The 18,944-nt window shown below is 38.9% G+C and overlaps 1 protein-coding gene across 10 annotated transcripts in view; it reads right to left on the reverse strand.

Annotated features, from left to right (window-relative positions):
• LOC139442034 (EH domain-binding protein 1-like) overlaps positions 1-18,944 on the reverse strand; it is a 96,056-nt gene that overhangs the window by 71,705 nt on the left and 5,407 nt on the right. Inside the window, exon 1 of one of the 10 annotated variants that reach the window (XM_071222806.1) lies at positions 15,275-15,313. The exons of 5 other annotated variants lie outside the window; for them this stretch is intronic. The gene's annotated coding sequence lies outside the window, so the exon portion shown is untranslated. Of the gene's footprint in view, positions 1-6,991; positions 7,227-9,241; positions 9,317-10,450; positions 10,495-11,282; positions 11,550-15,274; positions 15,314-18,944 lie in introns of those variants that run through there. 4 more of the 10 variants (XM_071222804.1, XM_071222801.1, XM_071222802.1 and 1 more) reach the window with 4 other exon arrangements.

The following is an 18,944-nucleotide window of genomic DNA, read 5'->3' on the forward strand; positions in this document are numbered from 1 at the left end:
TGGAAAAATGTTAGTTAGAAATCAACCCTGAAGAAAGTTGTGGAACTGGGGCGAGCGGGAGAAAATACAGGCGAGCGAGCCTGCACGTTTGCTGTTTCATTCCTTCTTGGCCTTCGGTTTCAAAGGGTAGTTTGGACAATGAATATGCATGAATGTCTCTAAATGTCCTGTGCATGACAATACACATGAGCAGAAAGGAAATTCCCTCGACTGATATATTGGTTTATCATATAATGGGTAGGTTTCTCGGCAGGATAAAGCCAACGGATAAAAACGATATCCGTTGGGGTCATATGCGGATAGAGATGCAAATATCAAAGGTCAAGTAGGGACTACTTTCACTGTTTATAAACAAACATGGCGTCGCCCTCGTCATTTGACGATCAAGTCAGAATTAACCATCGGGAATCTGGATAAATACAGGGATAATTGCTATCATTATCAAAAGAACAGTCTAATATACTGAAAATCAGTGTCTAAGTGTGACGTAGCTAAGGCATTTTATAAGTTTTGGCAACTTTGGAGATATAAATTTCGAAACAATTTTGCGAGGGCAAGAGGCCTAGCCAAGTGGGATCAGTATCCATATCTGTGCTTGTAGACCTCTGCGGCTTGAAACCTTCTCCACAAATTAAAATAGTTGGATTTGGAACCAAATATGTTTGAATTGTTACCTTGTTTCGTTTTGTCGCTGTGTGTACATCTGACTACACTTCTCAACGTTATGACAGACCGACGGTCAACAACGTCTGACCGTGGCCGTGACGTCTCATAGACTAGGGTTAGATTAGCTTCCCTTTGACAAAGGGCAGTTACTCTAGCGGACAGACCGATGGATTGCCGCGAAAGGCAAATAAAAACAATAGTTGTTTTGCGTATATGTTGCTTCGCCACTGTATAAGAAACAGATTTCAGTTGGAACTATATTGGCTACTGTCACTGTCCGACTGACACATCACTTACCCTGTGACGTAATAAATATTAATGCGCGCATTCCAGGAAAACTCGCAATGTTTCGGTAATGTTTGTGAAAGAGGGAAAGTGATTTTGAAGCACAGAATTAAAGAATGACATTATATGATAAAGAGGTTATCACGCTTGTGTGTTTGGGGATGGTAAATATCCTGTATTAAGAATAAACACTATGTATTTAGCGAGCCTTGTTTATTCCTAATGCAGGATATTTACCATCCCCAAACACACTCGCGTGATAACCTCTATATTCCCCAACATTCCGCAGTAACAAAAGTAGTCCTTTTCAGTGGGCATGGCTTAAATTTTTTTTACATTCATTGGGAAATGAATGCAATAACAAGTGACCAATTCAGCTAATTAGAATGCAGGAATTACAATGAACACAACAAAAATTTAATTATAGAACCATAAAGCTACAGAGCAAAGCTAACTGAACTCTACGGAACATTGCAAAACAAATAGAAACAGCTTCAAACTTAGACTAACATACAGTCTATGAAATCTTTTAGCACTGAATACATTTCTCTCCTATTGCTGCAGGAGACATAGATACTGATTATGTCTGAAACACAACAGGTTGGGAGGCTGATGAAGACATAATAAAAGACACATGAATGGACTCACCAACAAACAGAATAATACAACCGGCGTGTTCATGCTGTTTTTTCAGTACTTAGCTAACATACCATGTTGCAGGAACTTCACACTGGTATAGATTTTTACCACATTGATTAAACCTGTGAGTTCTAACAGATTCAATACTATAATGAAGCCCAATCTGGGATTCAAACCTGCAAGTCCTGGTAGTAGTCACGGCATGTATTTCTGTCGTAAGCATTTTGGTTCCTTGAAAGAACGTCTCTTTAGAAAAAAAACCCACATGTCTACTACAAGACAACCTTAAAACAGAAAGTCCCATGTTTGTAGCTACAAGAAAGTTATGCACTTACAGTTTAATGACCTTGACCCTAGTTTCAACCAATCCAAGGCTTAACGATTTCTTGTCTAAAACACAGACAGAAGCTCTCACAAACTTGGGTTGGTACAGTACACAAGAAGCAAAATTGCTTTAAGAATTACCATTAAAGTGAACTTGATCGACAATAAACGTTGCTCTAAGTCTTGCCACTTCATTGTCACAACCTAAGGATGATATGTACCAAATTTCATCTTACTACACTAAACTTCCTGAGTTATTGTTATAGTAGTGATACATTTTTTAGTATATGGCCTTGAAAGGCCTTCAGTATCAGTTGGAAGTATTTCAAGAACATTCCAAAGATCCATCCAGCACATAAACCCAATCAGGTTTACCTATGAAAACTGACAGAGTGCTACAGAAAACTTTCATATGTCTACGATACACAAGGAATCGGCAACATAAACGGAATGAAACGAAAAACTAATAAACATCATAAAAGTATCATAAAACTGAGAGCACACTACTGAAAACCAGGGGTCCGGAAAATTTAAAATCCCAATCGGACATTTACATTTATGCCACGCCCCCTTCAAACAGCGTGTTTTAGTACGACTTTTTACACACAAATTACAAGTTGTTACGTATTCATAATATGATGAATTATGAATTGTTTCAATTTAAATTGTTTAATTCACCGGACAATTAATTACAAATAATATCATTTTAGATATATATGGAAAACATATGTTTGTTTCTGTTATAATAACGATCTGTCAACGTTGTGAACGGTCTAATTAATATTCATGAGTCTGCTCAAGTGTACGCGTTGTAACATTTGGATCGAGACTATTATCCCATATTTGGTTATCACGTGACCTCACGGGAAAAGGTTGTTTTTTTTAAACTAAAGATTATTTAAAAACAAGACAGATAATGTAATCATAAATCCTAAACTATCGTTGATAGCAGTAGTTATTTGAATACTTTTTCATCTGTACTTAATTATTGACCATAAAAAAACTTGATATCGATCGTCCGAGAAAGCAAAATGGCGGTCAATCAAGATTCAATACGACTAGCTACTGAAAACAATAAAATCTGCAAATCCTCGTTGTATGTCAACCAAGTGAAAGTCGTTAGCAACGACTTACAAAATGATCATTCAGACTTTGAGGGTTTGGCAGATCCGCTCGACTGATCTGCATCGGTCGACTGGCTGTCGTCACGCTTTCGCTTCTTGACTGAGGTTACGTATCATAGCATTGTGAGGATAATGAGGTACATCGATGATGCAAGGTATTTATGTACAGTTGTAAACACATTTTATTCAAATCAACAAGATGTTCTCAGTAATAAATCCTCGATTAATTAGTGTCAACTCAGTTTATTGCCTATTAGAGTGATTGACCGATTGGACTATCATTCTAGGTACGATGTATTTACAGCAATCAAAACAAACAAAGCTTGTCAGTGTAGATAATCTTCATTGTGTTACAACTGCAGACAGAAATTGCTCAGTCCTAACTGTTGATCATGTCCGGTCAAAATTTAAGAATGTCCGGACAGAAAAATTTAAATGTCCGGTAAGCAATATTTTAGACCGAACATTTGAGATTCCCAATCGGACATGTCCGGAGCATATGACGGTTTCCAGACCCCTGCTGAAAACATGGAAACAGCAGAACTAAACACATAGAACGCAGCCTTCCAACCTAGGCATGTGCAGAATAAAAAGCAAGTTGACAGTCATTTCTTGAAGATCAACAAGGGAGTATATTTACATATTGCAGCACTAATATAGAATATGCTAGAAGTGTACCATTATATTAGCCCTGTAAGATGTGTGACAAGTTGTGACAAATTGAATGAACTGATGTAATTGATGTAATGTATTCTCATTACCTAGATGTTTAAATTTAACAAACTTTGCACGATAATAATTAAATACTGAAGTTATGGTAAAGTAAACACTCAAAGGAGGAAGACACACAGTCAAACTGACTGAATACACAGACTTGTCAGAGTAGACACCAGCTAACCACGCTAACAACTGCTGAGATGCTCAGTTAACAATCCATCAGACAGACAATCTGACAGATAGTCCCACAGAGATGCTTATTTAAAGAGCAATCAGGAAGTAGACAGATCTGTGCTCAATGGGCTGGACTGAGACTTGAGTTAACCTCTGCTGTATTGTGTACACACTGGTGGAAGAGATGAATGTCCACTTTCGTGTATTCAGTCATCTTCTGGAAGCAAGAGAGTTAACTGACTTTAAAAGTCAAGTTTCCACCCTTGCCGAACAAGGCTAGAATTCCTGGGCTCGATCAAAGTGCCACAAGTGGCTATTACGAGTTATGTCCCTTCTATGCCTCTCCTATGGACCAATCAGATTCAACCTCCCGTATCACTTGCATTTGCGTCAAACAAAATGGCGGTGCCCAGTCATGACCATCTGATAGATAGTTGAAATGTATATTGTAATAAAATGGGTGTGGTGGTACACAATGTTGCTTTGCAAATCCTGCAAGCGACCAAAGTCTGTGTAGCAGAATAGAAACCTGATGCTGACTTCATTACATGATTTTGATTGGACTATGCATAGACTTGTTAATCCAGCCCAAAAATAACTCCATAATGCCAGCCAAGTTCGGCAAGGGTGGAAACTGGACTTTTATATATTCAATTGCTTCGGGAAGATGGCATATACTCTGAAAAGTAGACTCACATCTAGACCCTGAAATGAACATACATATTTTACAGATAAAAATATTTGTTAAATAATAGTTATGAAATATGGTTTAAGGAGCCCAGAGGCTCTCTTCATTTTCTAGTACTGCAGTAATCTAGACTTGCAAAATATTATAGACTTGTATGGACTGTATTGGATATATTTGTTTCAGGGTCTGTATGACAGACTATCCCAAAAACTGTGTGCCTCATAGTAAGAGAAGTTGACATCCATAGCTTCTCTCTCTAGTGTTGGGGATAGCAAAGCTTAATATTACTGGTATCATAAAAAATATAATTTAAGAAATTGAATACATCACATATTGATAATTACAAAGGATATCGAGAAATAAAACTCTGTCTGTACAATTTGTCTCTTCTCATTCATTGCACCATCTGCAGCTCACAGTCAAAATGTTAATATATGGAGCAGATACCTATTATACTCCGGACATACGCAGTAATTGTATTAGGGTGGCAGCCTTGTCAGTAATCATGTAATTAAGAGAAAATGGACGTACAAAGGTCACGGCTGTAGTGTGAAGGAACTGAACCTGTGATTAACATGTCGGGGCCCAGAGTGTGTACAACACTCATCATGTACACTGCCACAGACAGGATATATCTGTCTACAGAGTCTGAGAGGATCATCATTTAATTAAGAGCTCTTATCAACAGTAAACTTTTATGAAACTTTGGCTGGGACGATACACTAATTGTGCGATCCAATACGTATCACAATACCTTGCTCATGATCTGACACGTATCACGATACTTACATGTGCTCTTATCTGTGGTATGTAGCCATCTTCTTCACAGACACAAAGACCTGGCACAATGACGATTTATAGTTGGCAGTGTCAAATATGGTGCAATCGATGAAAATAGTTATGTTTTCACTATTATTTTTCACTACTAATTAGTGAACACACAATGACACTAATTAGTGTTTAGTGTAACAATTATTCAATCAAATATTTAAGGTAAGAATTTATATATTTTTACTATGTGCACAACTGTGATCAATGCTTGTATAGAGAAGTAAAAATTACAATCAATCGGACCTCTGTATCATAATACTACTAATGAAAACACATTCTGAGGATTTCCGATGAGAAATGTGAATGCTCATATGCCAGTATTCTGCTAGCCTGTCTTCATGCAATGTATCCTTTATATGCCAAGCAATCACATTTGACGGGAGTTATTTTCTGACTTGTGTATAGACATTTGCAGAACTAATCCTGAGCTTTCGGAGACAGTCAATACAAGCACAGGATCAGTGTTTACCTGGAAAAACAATCATTACTGCTAGAAAAATACTGAAATATGCCATTTTTAATATTAACAAAATAACAGAAGAAAACATCTGATGATACCTGGTACTGATAAATATTCACTCCCTTGGTATATTCTGAACTGCCAGGTAAGTGATGGCAGACCACAAATCAAGTAAATAGGTAAAAGACGTCTATTAGGTCTATGAATATGTATATTCAACATTTCTATTCTTCCATGAAAACCCCACTTGTCATGCTTATACCTGAGGTGTGTCTGTCATACAGACCCTGAAACAAATATATCCAATACAGCCCAAGCAAGTCTATAATATGTCAGCAAGTCTAGATGAATCTGAAAGTCTGAGAGAGTCTCTGGGCTCCATTTTATGATATTATTATAACCATAATTTTAACAATTGTTTATCTGTAAAATATTTTCATTTCAGAGACTAGATGTCAGTCTAACATGAAGCGTGTTACGTAAATTTCACAATGACAGGAACATTGTAATAAGAATAGTATTGAGTATTAAGTGTAAATATGTTTCATGCATGACTATTTGTCTTGGACTTTAACATAGGTATTAGATAGTGTCATTTATAAAAATATAAAACTTAACGCAAATCAACATAATCATGTGTTTGGAAACAGAACCCTTCAACACTCAGAGTTTCTTCTTGGGAGTTCCTCATCTTCAGCTGTACTAAACATCCCATACGACCACACCCTCTGTGACTGTACAGCTACACTCAGTAACAGGGAAACACTGAGTGACTCCACTGAAACTACCACTGACTCTTTGTACATGACATGTATCACCTGACAAACACAATAAACATACAGCCAAGACAAAACTCATGTCTGTCATGCTTGTCATGCTCGCCTGGCACAGGAAGGATAAACACAACATGTGACTGTAACAACGACTGACACAAATATCTGTTGTGTCATCCTGCGAACATGGGTGCACTTTGATGACCGACACAACCCAAAACAAAACATTCCATAAATGATCATCATGCAAATACATCTGTCTGTCTCTATTACGACACACAGAAGACATGGCCTTTTGATCTATATTTACCAAGTTTTAGACACTCAAGAACTTCTGCGTTGCTAAGGTTGTAATGGCAGACACTCCTGCGTACACAGCTGTGTGTTGTGAATGAAGGATGAACTCAGTCATGGTGTAACACAATCCCCATTTCTTGGAGTCGTCTTAACACACTATCTGGAATGATGCAGGGGGAATGCGAGTCAAGCAGCAGGTATCCTGAACATAGACCTCACATTGGCCTTACATGACCACATGGCTAACTGTTTTGATCTGCAGGCTTGATATGATTCACTTCAGTCAGCACACAGCTTGGTCTGATCTAGAGCTCTCTGAGTCAAGCAGTGTATCAATGAATGTTCCATGGCAGGGATAGACAGACACTAGTCAAGTGAAAATCAAGAGGGAATAGTTGTTTTATCCTTAAATCTAGTTACTTTATGTATACATTGTTTGATTGATTGTTTGTTGTTTAATGCAGCACTCAACAATATTCCAGCTATATGCATGATATGACTTGGGTATGACGAATGATATCTAAGTTCTAACCATGCACGCTTGGCAGCATCAATCATTATGTAGCTGCACAAAAAATACAATTATTTATCCATGGATCCTACGAACATCTCATAGGATACATGGGTGAATAATTTAAAAAAAATAATTGTACAGTATATCATGGTCTATTCCTGTGGTATAATAGTATTAATACAGTACATGTATAACTTATTAAGCTATGTGTGTGTACTCAGTGTATTTAATGTGGGCTATCTGGGTCTGGTGATAGTGTCTATATCGTGTATATATCATTGTGGGCTATAGTGTGTTATTAGTGTCTATACCATTATGGGCCATCTAGGCAAAGACAGAGTTTATATACACCATGGTGATCTATCTGGGTCACAGTGTGTTATATGTGTATATACCATGGAGGGCTATCTAGGTAAAGACAGAGTTTATATACACCATGGTGATCTATCTGGGTCACAGTGTGTTATACGTGTATATACCATGGAGGGCTATCTAGGTAAAGACAGAGTTTATATACACCATGGTGATCTATCTGGGTCACAGTGTGTTATACGTGTATATACCATGGAGGGCTATCTAGGTAAAGACAGAGTTTATATACACCATGGTGATCTATCTGGGTCATAGTATGTTATTATTAGTGAATGTACCATAGGCTATCTGGGTCATGGTGTGTATCAGTGTACATACCATGGTGGGCTATCGTAATCTAAGTCATAGTGTGTATCAGTGTATGTACCTTGGTGGGCTATCTGGGACATGGTGTGTATCAGTGTATGTACCAGGGTGGGCTATCTGGGTCATGGTGTGTATCAGTGTATGTACCATGGTGGGCTATCTGGGACATGGTGTGTATCAGTGTATGTACCAGGGTGGGCTATCTGGGTCATGGTGTGTATCAGTGAATGTACCATGGTGGGCTATCGTAATCTAAGTCATAGTGTGTATCAGTCTATGTACCTTGGTGGGCTATCTGGGACATGGTGTGTATCAGTGTATGTACCAGGGTGGGCTATCTGGGTCATGGTGTGTATCAGTGTATGTACCATGGTGGGCTATCGTAATCTAAGTCATAGTGTGTATCAGTGTATGTACCTTGGTGGGCTATCTGGGACATGGTGTGTATCAGTGTATGTACCAGGGTGGGCTATCTGGGTCATGGTGTGTATCAGTGTATGTACCTTGGTGGGCTATCTGGGTCATGGTGTGCATCAGTGTATATCAGTGTATGTACCAGGGTGGGCTATCTGGGTCATGGTGTGTATCAGTGTATGTACCTTGGTGGGCTATCTGGGTCATGGTGTGTATCAGTGTATGTACCTTGGTGGGCTATCTGGGACATGGCGTGTATCAGTGTATGTACCATGGTGGGCTGTCTAGGTCATGGTGTGTATCAGTGTATGTACCTTGGTGGGCTATCTGGGTCATGGTGTGCATCAGTCTATGTACCTTGGTGGGCTATCTGGGACATGGTGTGTATCAGTGTATGTACCTTGGTGGGCTATCTGGGACATGGTGTGTATCAGTGTATGTACCAGGGTGGGCTATCTGGGTCATGGTGTGCATCAGTGTATGTACCATGGTGGGCTATCTAGGTCATGGTGTGTATCAGTGTATGTACCTTGGTGGGCTATCTGGGTCCAGGAGTGTACCAGCATGATCAGTGTATGTACCTGTGGTTGGGAAACTGTGAATTCAAAACTATGAACACATGTAAAATGCATGCCAAGAAATGCTATACATACTGACTGTGTCACAGTGACCACGACTTGTCCATATCAGTTTTACACCATGGAATGTAGGAAGTGTAAAGTACAAATATAGTTGTCAGTGAAAACCTAATCTACAATAGACATCATCATTTTGATACAGGTGTATTTTATGAAGAAGGCCCAATCACTCATCACAGTATTAATAAAGTTGATACACATGATGGGCTGACCCATCCCATGCCAGCTCCACATCTTTGCGTAATGATAACCGCAGTCACTTCAACAAGACTGTAAACACTACATGGTGGTCCTCACAACATCAACAATACACTTCATCTCCGGAAGTGAACAATCATCAACAATGTTACATTCATAACACAAGTGGAAAAAGCCTGCAGTGAAATATGATCTGTTCAAATCCATCCCATGAACACGATGAATAGATGCTGGTCATAGCAACATGATCATAATGGGGGTTATATAACATTTCAAAATAACTGAAGTAGAGTACTTAATCTAGGCCATGTGTTGCACTTCAAGTCACTTCACATTTCAGGAAGATGAGCACTGGTTCATTCCGACAACATACAGTGTTTGCCACCAGTGTCTGAAATAACTGCCTGCCCGCCTACCCGTGGCTGGTAAATTCTCTGTTGGGATGCATGAAATTTTCCTCCACCTGCCCGACTGTCTGGCAGATAATTTTATGTCTATTTACGCATTAAATTTTGTCTTAACTTCTCGTAGATTCTCAAGTAAGTCTTTGCATTAATTCAACTGAATCAAGATGCAATTTGTCTAATATTTTTTTGGTGATATTTCAATATTAATAATGTTTACAATGCGGGCAGGTAACTTTGAAGATGGGCAGGCAACATTTATGCCATTTAACAACAAACAATAAAAACATGGCCCCACAGAGAACACCATTAACCCTATTGTATAGTACCTACACAGAAAATTTGATTTTTAACGTAACTGTGTGAAAATATTAAAGAGTTAATGTTTCAAACATTTCATTAACACGACAAAGTTGTGTGTGAACATGAAGGTCAGAACTAACATCCTATCTTACTAACCTCAACCACAATCGATCTAGTTCAGGGTTACATGGACAGCAAATGTGTCTGTCTACTGGTCCTGAAGGCTAACGAATAGTTAGTTACAACTTAATAGCCAAGGACACAAGTCCAGAAATACAACATAACCAACCAATAACACCATGCATAATGTCATGTACACTTACATTCAGTCCAAGTGAACTTCCTGATTTGTACATTCCATTATCTGGACGAGGACCACCTTAGTCTATCCAAAACAGTATCCACAAATCCAGCATCATAAGAGAAGGTGAATTAAGCTCCACTAATTCCACTGTGTGGGAATGATACAGTCACTGTAAACACCAAGTGTTGTACGTAGCAAGCCCGCTTGTTTGAACGTGGCCCAAGTGGCTGGTCCGGCCAGGGAAGTGATGTGGACTGGTCAACAGCGAAGTATGCACATGGCACGCCACCTATATACATCCATCAATCAATGCTAGATGTGTGTGTGTGTGTGTGTGTGTGTGTGTGTACAGGACTTCGATATGATGCTGTGTCACACTGACTCCCACCGAGCTACCTGGTCTGTTGTGGTCAGCCTGCCACCATCACATGAACCTCATGTCCCTGCACATCTCTTGGTTAATACTGCATCATGCACACCTACTTCTAGGAAAAGTACATATATCTCTGTTATTGATTATTTTTATCTAATTTTAACCACGGACCTATATACATGATATATATAGGTCTGTGTTTTAACCACATCTGTTCTAATTAACTCATAAGACATGTCCATGGTATTTACTGTACAACCACAGGGGTTATTCCAAAATTGATGACAACAACATTTGAAGAGAAATTTATTTAATATACATGCCTACAGATATACACGTTATACACTACATATATGACTGAAATGAAAATCAACAATTGAAATAGAGAGAACAAGCCTCGCCAGTGACACGAGTGGCATGGTTACATCAAGCCTAACATTAACTCGACTATGATACATACAAACACATACTGACTTACATCACTAGCCCCTGCACATCTACAGCTGCCGATCAGACATGCACTGTGACAGCCTCACAACTGTTGCCAGCCCATTTCCCTCAACAGTCTGCATAGAACTTGATCATATTGATTTACATTGTGTACAAGTATGTCACACAGAAATAAACATCAGCTGAGAATACCTTTCCCTGTACTGCCAATCATGTTGCCATAATGCTGATGGAGCAATTCCCCACGTCAAAAACAGGAAACTAGACACGTGAAAAATGTAATGGTTAACAAACCACAAAGACCCTTGACTTTGATTCATTTCAAACACTGAACCACATTTACAATCTGGCTCAGGTTTACATGCTTCAGATCAGATTAAGGTTCTTTTGGGTTGATGTTTTGATGATAACAGAAGTTCACTGCAAGAATAGAATTTGTGACAGTGCACTTTTATCAATGAATAGGCAGTATGGTATGTGATGTCCTACAGGGCTATAGGTAGGTATGAGGGATTGTCCGCCAGACTGCATACCGATCTACAAACCTTAAGTGTGGAGGGCACTGCTGAGTGACAAACCTGCTTCGCAGGTAATCTCTGATGAATCAACGAATGCCTTCACACTGAGCACTGACCTCAACAACACGCTCAATTAGCATCCAACTGGCATAAAAATGTGTGAATGACGAAATATGCGAAGTGTTCCCTAAACCAGCTCTTATCATGTTCTTTACATGTTCAACAAATAGGCGAGATGAAATGGGGTTTAATGCAGGGCTAACTGCTGGCCTACTGAGATGCCATGCCGCACTTTAACATGAGTACCCCAAACAGTATACTGACTCCAGTTGACCAGTCCTTGTTTTAGCTGAGTGCCAGACAGGGTAACAACTTTTAACGTCTTTTGGTTCGGGGCTCGAACACTGGACCTTCCACTCTCCGGGTAAATGCTACACCACTAGACCATGTAGACCACAGAGGCGTTCTGTTCAACAAATTATCTAAGCAGGAAAATACTGCAGCCGGATACAATGAACGTAATTGTTATACAAATAAACACATGTGTACATCGACTGGGAATTAAATCTCATCAGTTTATTTGTCACATTATTTGCATTAACCATGTTAAGATGCTTTGAGGGGGAAATGCTTCATGCTTTTTTGGGAGCCAAGGATTTTAACCTTCGGTGCATCCAGAGTAGCGGTACATCGAGGAGCGTTATGTCGAGGAATCACTGTATGTGACATGAGAAAACGCTGGATGCTACATCATTGTTAGAAACAAAATATTGTATTGCTGTTGGTCGCTTAGAAAATTGACAAAGTGTTTATACACACCAAGTTAAATTCATTTCAGAGATGGGTAGTGAACAAATGAACAAACTTAGTTCAAACATTGATGGAACTAAACCTTTTTCCATTATTGTTACTTCAAAATTATTCCCCTTCTACGCTTCTGTTTTCTCAAAAATAAATCTCTACTATACACACACAAAAATCATGTTAGAATCCAGTTTTAGTAGGGGCGACTTATAAATATAACTTACAGCTTGGTCCAGAGCAGGGCACTTAATACGTTGAATATGGTAGCCAGGTCAGAACTTGTGAACAGACCCAAGTGAGGGACCATCTTGTCCCTGAGACACAACCACCCACATCAAGTAATGAAAATTAATCCCTTTAAATGAAATCCTACCTCAGCATGCTCATTGAATTGTTTGTTTGTTTGTTGTTTTACATCGCACTCAGCAGTATTCCAACCATATGACGGCAGTCTGTAAATAATTGAGTCTAGACCAGACAATCCAGTGATTGACATCATGAGCATCGACCTATGCAATTGGAATATGATGACATGCATCAACCAAGTCAGCGAGCCTGTCCACCCGATCCTGTTAGTCGCCTTTGTTGAAACCCACAAGCATAGGTTTGAAGCTGACATACTAGAATCATAAACGGGGCAAGCCCAAGGGATGCAACTCTTCACAGCGAATTGCTGCAGCTTAGACAACTGGAGCACCAATGGCCCTCTACCTGTGAACCATTAAGGGTGTTAAAAAAACCTGTTCATGCGTTTCAATGCTTGGTCAAAGCAGATGCATGGTGACTGACTAAACCTCTGCCTTTGGTATGTTAATCTTTATGATGTTTATACAGGATAAGTTGAGACATTAGACCATTACACAGTTCTTCCAAAGCTAACAGATTTATTAAAGCAGGGTGAAACTTTGGAACTAACATGAAGCAATCTTTCCCATGTTAAAGGTATCATTTAGCATGGTTAGGCGAGTGGACATTTCTTAATTATCATTTTTGAAAGTTTGCCTGTCATGCCTATTGTAATCATTTGGGCGGAAGCTGGAAGACCAAGTCCATTTTGCCTGGTAAGTCTGTGCCTGGTAAGTCTACAATCCAAAGTAGTCTTTGGGGCATCCTTTCCAGTCAGTTAACACGTGAGCTATTATCAGTAAGTAATTTTACCAGATTAGGGCTTCAGACTTGTGACCTAAGCTACAGGCTGTATTTAGATGACAGTTCTCTGCAATTCTGTTTTCTATTCTTACCTCCAAATACCCTTTTCTTCCACAAAGATACATATATGAACACCCTTCCATCACATAGCCATTGAAAGTACTGTGTGGAATGTCTCCACAGCCTGCAGATCACACCCAGTCCCACTTACACACACGGAAATGTACACCAGTAACTTCCTCAGCTGCCTAACAGCATTAATGTTAATTGTTGTTACATCAAATATATATTCATAATTCAGTGCAAACAAAGTACAAAGAAACAGAGAAAATGATTGCATGCTTTCAGTTTCCATCCAAGGAACAGAGATCAGGTCACTGTAACCACTGCACTAACCATCTCCCTTGAGTAGCCTTATGAATCTCCCTTGAGAAGAGTCTTACGAATCTCCCTTGAGTAGTCTTATGACTTTCCCTTGAGTAGGGCCTTACAAATCTCCCTTGAGAAGAGTCTTGTGAATCTCCCTTGAGTACAGTCTCATGAATCTCCCTTGAGAAGAGTCTTATGAATCTCCCTTGTGTAGAGTCTCATGAATCTCCCTTGAGTAGAGTCTTATGAATCTCCCTTGAGTAGGGCCTTATAAATCTCCCTTGAGTAGGGCCTTATGAATCTTCCTTGAGTAGAGTCTTATGAATCTCCCTTGAGTAGAATCTTATGAATCTCCCTTGAGTAGAGTCTTATGAATCTCCCTTGAGTAGGGCCTCATGAGTCTCCCTTTAGTACAGCCTTATGAATCTCCCTTGAGTAGAGCCTTATGAATCTACCTTGAGAAGGGCCTTATGAATCTCCCTTGAAGAGAGCCTTATGAATCTCCCTTGAGTAGGGCCTTTTGAATCTCCCTTGAGTAGGGTCTCATGAATCTCCCTTTAGTACAGCCTCATGAATCTCCCTTGAGCAGAGGCTTATAAATCTCCCTTGGGTAGGGCCTTATGAGTCTCCCTTGAGTAGGGCCTCATGAATCTCCCTTTAGTACAGCCTTATGAATCTCCCTTGAGCAGGGCCTTATATAAATCTCCCTTGAGTAGGGCCTTATGAATCTCCCTTGAGTAGAGCCTTATGAATCTCCCTTGAGTAGAGCCTTATGAATCTCCCTTGAGTAGGGCCTCATGAATCTCCATTGCTGTGGAGCCCTTATCCTGGAGGGTCTGAAACATCACTCCAACTTTCAAATTAGTTGACAGTTCCCTGTACAATGGTTCATACACCTGTGGACTTGTAGAACATATAATAGCAAAAGTTAAATGTCATAAGAAGGCAGAATATTATTCTAAGTGTTCTGTTTCGACATAACAGTATACTACACCACTATACATGGTATAAGGTTATGTTTTAATACTCTTCAAATCAAATCTTGAGACACAACTAAAACATCATTTCTCATAAACAGAGGTTTGAAAAAACAATACTAAACATGCTTCACAATTTCTTTACTTGACCCCAAAAGCTTCTTATTTTTTTAGCTATTATTTTATATAAATATTTAACTAACCTGTAGGTAGACAAATGGTAGACTTTCCTATCAAATAAGGAAGACTTGGTCAGACCGTATCTCAATGTGAAAGTTCACTTCAGACCGAGGAGGATTGGTGTATTTCCTTCCCTGATCCATGCGTGTGTAGCATGTGTGTACTTTATAGCCTCTCTACCATAACAGTTATGTACCTTGTCATCATTAACATGATCAGCACACTAATGAACGTTTGATGTGGCACAAACTGTGGTTGTGTTTGTATGTGTTACTGTAGAATGTACATGTAATGTAGCTACATCTGTATCTAGGTTACAAGTATTGATAACAAAATACAAAAATCTTACTGCAATACCATATCAATGATGTGTTGGTGTTGGGTTTAATACTGTAGTATTTCAGTCATATCAGGGTGTGTCAGTTATATCGCAGTGTGTCAGTCATATCATGAAGTGTCATTGACGAAACCAAAGAACATGTTGCTTACAAACCAGTACGATCATAATCAGGGCAAATATGGGATTTGAAGCCATAAAGGCAACTCGGCATACTGAATTGCAGTGCCTTAGATGACTGGGCCACCAATGCCTCCATGACAAGAATCAAGCCATCAAAGGTAAGTGAATTAGTGAATGTTGCATATTGATGCATCAGCAGTGACCAGAGCTCCAGATAAGCTGCGTATCTGCGTGAAATACGCATCAGAAATGCAGAAATACAGAGTAAAATATAATCCAAGCGTATCAAATACGCAACGAACATTACAGATACGCTACAAAAATAAAACTTGTGCGTATCATCAAAATATTGTGAAGTAACCCTGCGTATTCCATTAGCAAATCAGCATCGGGCATTCCGTCAACCTTGCCAAACTCCACGATGACAGTTACATCATGATCATTGGCCATCACACTTTCTTGTGGAAGTGTCGAGGTATTTTTGAGTCCTATAGAGCTCTCGAACCCACACGACACCAGTTTGTAGGGACTAGATGAATAGTGTTTTAAAATATTTAACTTAAATACCCACATGTGTAAAAACTAGTGGGTAACAGAAATTTGAATACTACTCATACCCAATGATTTTAAAATGCATGGGTAAAATACCCACAACACCAAAAGCTTATCTGGAGCTCTGAGTGACAGATATTCAATTGTGGTAAGCCTAAAGTGAGTGAGTGAGTGTCTCAGACATCAGACATCAGACATCAGACATCTAAACAAAACAATACAACATCAAGATTCCCGCATGGCCAATATGTTTTTTAGTCCTTAGACTTGTGAAATTCTGGAAGGACAACTTGTTTTCTCCCCAAAACTAATTAAGTTGCATCAACCACATGTCTGGAAAGAGCTGAACAAGGCTGGAATTATGGAGTTACATTTTGTCTGGAGTAACAGTCTATGCATAGTCAAATAAAAATTGTGTAACGAAATCGTTATCAGGTTCATCAACTGCCATGCAGATATTGGATGTTTGCAGGATGTTAAAAACATGTGTACCTCCAACTTGGCGTGAACAATTATTTTCTAAATCTTTTCATGTTTTTAATCAAGGGACTCAAATGATTTGATGCACTCGACAAAGTCAGACCTGTTATTACAATACATATCTTGATTATTGATCAGATCGTCATGACTGGGCGCCGCTATTTTGTTTGAAGCAAATGTAAGTGATATGAGAGATGGAATCTGACTGGTCAGTAGGAGGGAAACAGAAGGGACATAACTAATAATAGCCACTGGTGGCGCTACGATCACACCCAGAAATTCCAGGGTTGAAACTGGGCTTTTACAGTCCGTTTACTCCTTTGCCTCAGGAAGAGGCGAATGAGGCTCAGTGAGCTGCTGACCATTTGGAACAACTCATGGTGTCTGCCTGACGTAGGCTTCTTCATGATTTGTTTGTTAGTTATCTAACGCTGCACTCAGCCATATTCCAGCTATATAACAGCTGTCTCTAAATAATCCAGTGATTGATATCACAAACATCCATCCTGTCAGTCACCTTTTACGGCAAGCAAGGGTTCCTGAAAACCTATTCTACCCCAGATCTTCACGGCTCTTACTTAATTCTGGTCGGTGGAATAAAAACCCACAGTTTTTCAAATTTTTTTCCACATTTCCGTTTAAAAAACAGTATGCCCTTAAAATGCAAAATGTACTACCATACACAGTTTTCATTCAACCATATTTTGTTCAATATCAATAACTGTTTTGAATATTCTGATCTATGGAATGACTGATATTTTGATTAATGGTAACAACTCACAATCATCTGACTTGTGATGATGTTTCAGAGGGTCCAATCACAACACGGCCATTACTGGGCTCAGGCTGCCATCACACATTTCACAGAGATTCCAGTTCCAAGGGAGATAACTTTCACAAACTCATGTCTGACTTAATTCTCAGCACTTCACAGGGATGCAACTTCACTGAAACATTTCCCAGCGCAAAAAAATCATAACCTATATTGGACAGCTCCTAAAATGCATGAAGTTCTACTAGCCCTTAGGATAGCTTTAACATTAGACGAAATGACTCAGGCTAGTGCCAAGTTGCATCCCTTTAACAGATCAAGTCAGACGCATGCAATCACTCACAATATATTGAGGACATTTGTCTTTTCTGTCAAGCAACATGTTTATGTTATCAAGTAACCTGCAAAGTTCATGAGTGGCACAGCCAAGAGTGAAAATGTCAACTTTGCAGGTCATGAGAAAAGAAAAATGTTACATATTACGTATTTTCTTGCAGGATTTTCACAATCTTGCTCTGAAAACCATAGTGTCATTGAGATAGCCTGAAAGCAGTTCCGCAATAAAGTATTATTTCACTCAAGTGAAAAAAAAGACATTTCATATTTGGGGATAAGTATTTTATCGCTAAATACAAAATAAAATGCTGAAATGATAAATTTGTAAACCTAATGATATCAAACGCTGTTATAGGTTACTCTTAAATCTCCAGTGACATCATGCTATTGTTTTCCAGTCAGGTTAATCTTATAAACAGGGATGTTATAATATCCCCGGGATTTTATTCAATATCATGAGAATTCTATTAATACACTTGTTTAGACTGTAACATATGAATGTTTCTCACTAGAAATTTATTTTGCATTTGAACACAATGTAATGAAATGTCAAATCAAACGAGAAATGTTTTCTTTATATCCCCAAGGATCGAACGCACAACCTTCGTATCTGTAGCCCAGTGAGTGTACCACTAGGCTACAGAGGCCCTGATAAATCACAATGCTTTTGAGAATGTCTTTTTCAAGTACCCCTACACCAGCACCAGATATTTTATGCCTGTTTCCTAAGGTTCATGGAAAGTATGTTTGAAACATATTAATGTTGATAAATGTTGTTTTAAGTCTCATTTTCGGTTAATAAGTTAGATAAAAAACTTACCCTCTGGTTTTTAACAGATATCAAACCCTCATCCTCAGGATAAAACCTCAGGGCTGATGACCCTCGGTTTTAATCCATGGATTCATTTTTTAAATCTCATAAAAACCCTCTTACTTCTTTTATCCTACACATAACTTTTGCTATGAAGCCTTTGACATACATTTAGAGAAGATAGACATGTATGTGACACTTTTTATGGATAGTAAGTTTTTATTCTTTGTGACGATGTTTCTGGGATACCTCTTGCCCCTTCATCAGTAGTCTGTCTTACAG

Source organism: Haliotis cracherodii, unplaced genomic scaffold (assembly GCF_022045235.1).
Source record: "Haliotis cracherodii isolate W230 unplaced genomic scaffold, xgHalCrac1.p SCAF_5, whole genome shotgun sequence".
NCBI classification, from domain to species: domain Eukaryota; kingdom Metazoa; phylum Mollusca; class Gastropoda; order Lepetellida; family Haliotidae; genus Haliotis; species Haliotis cracherodii.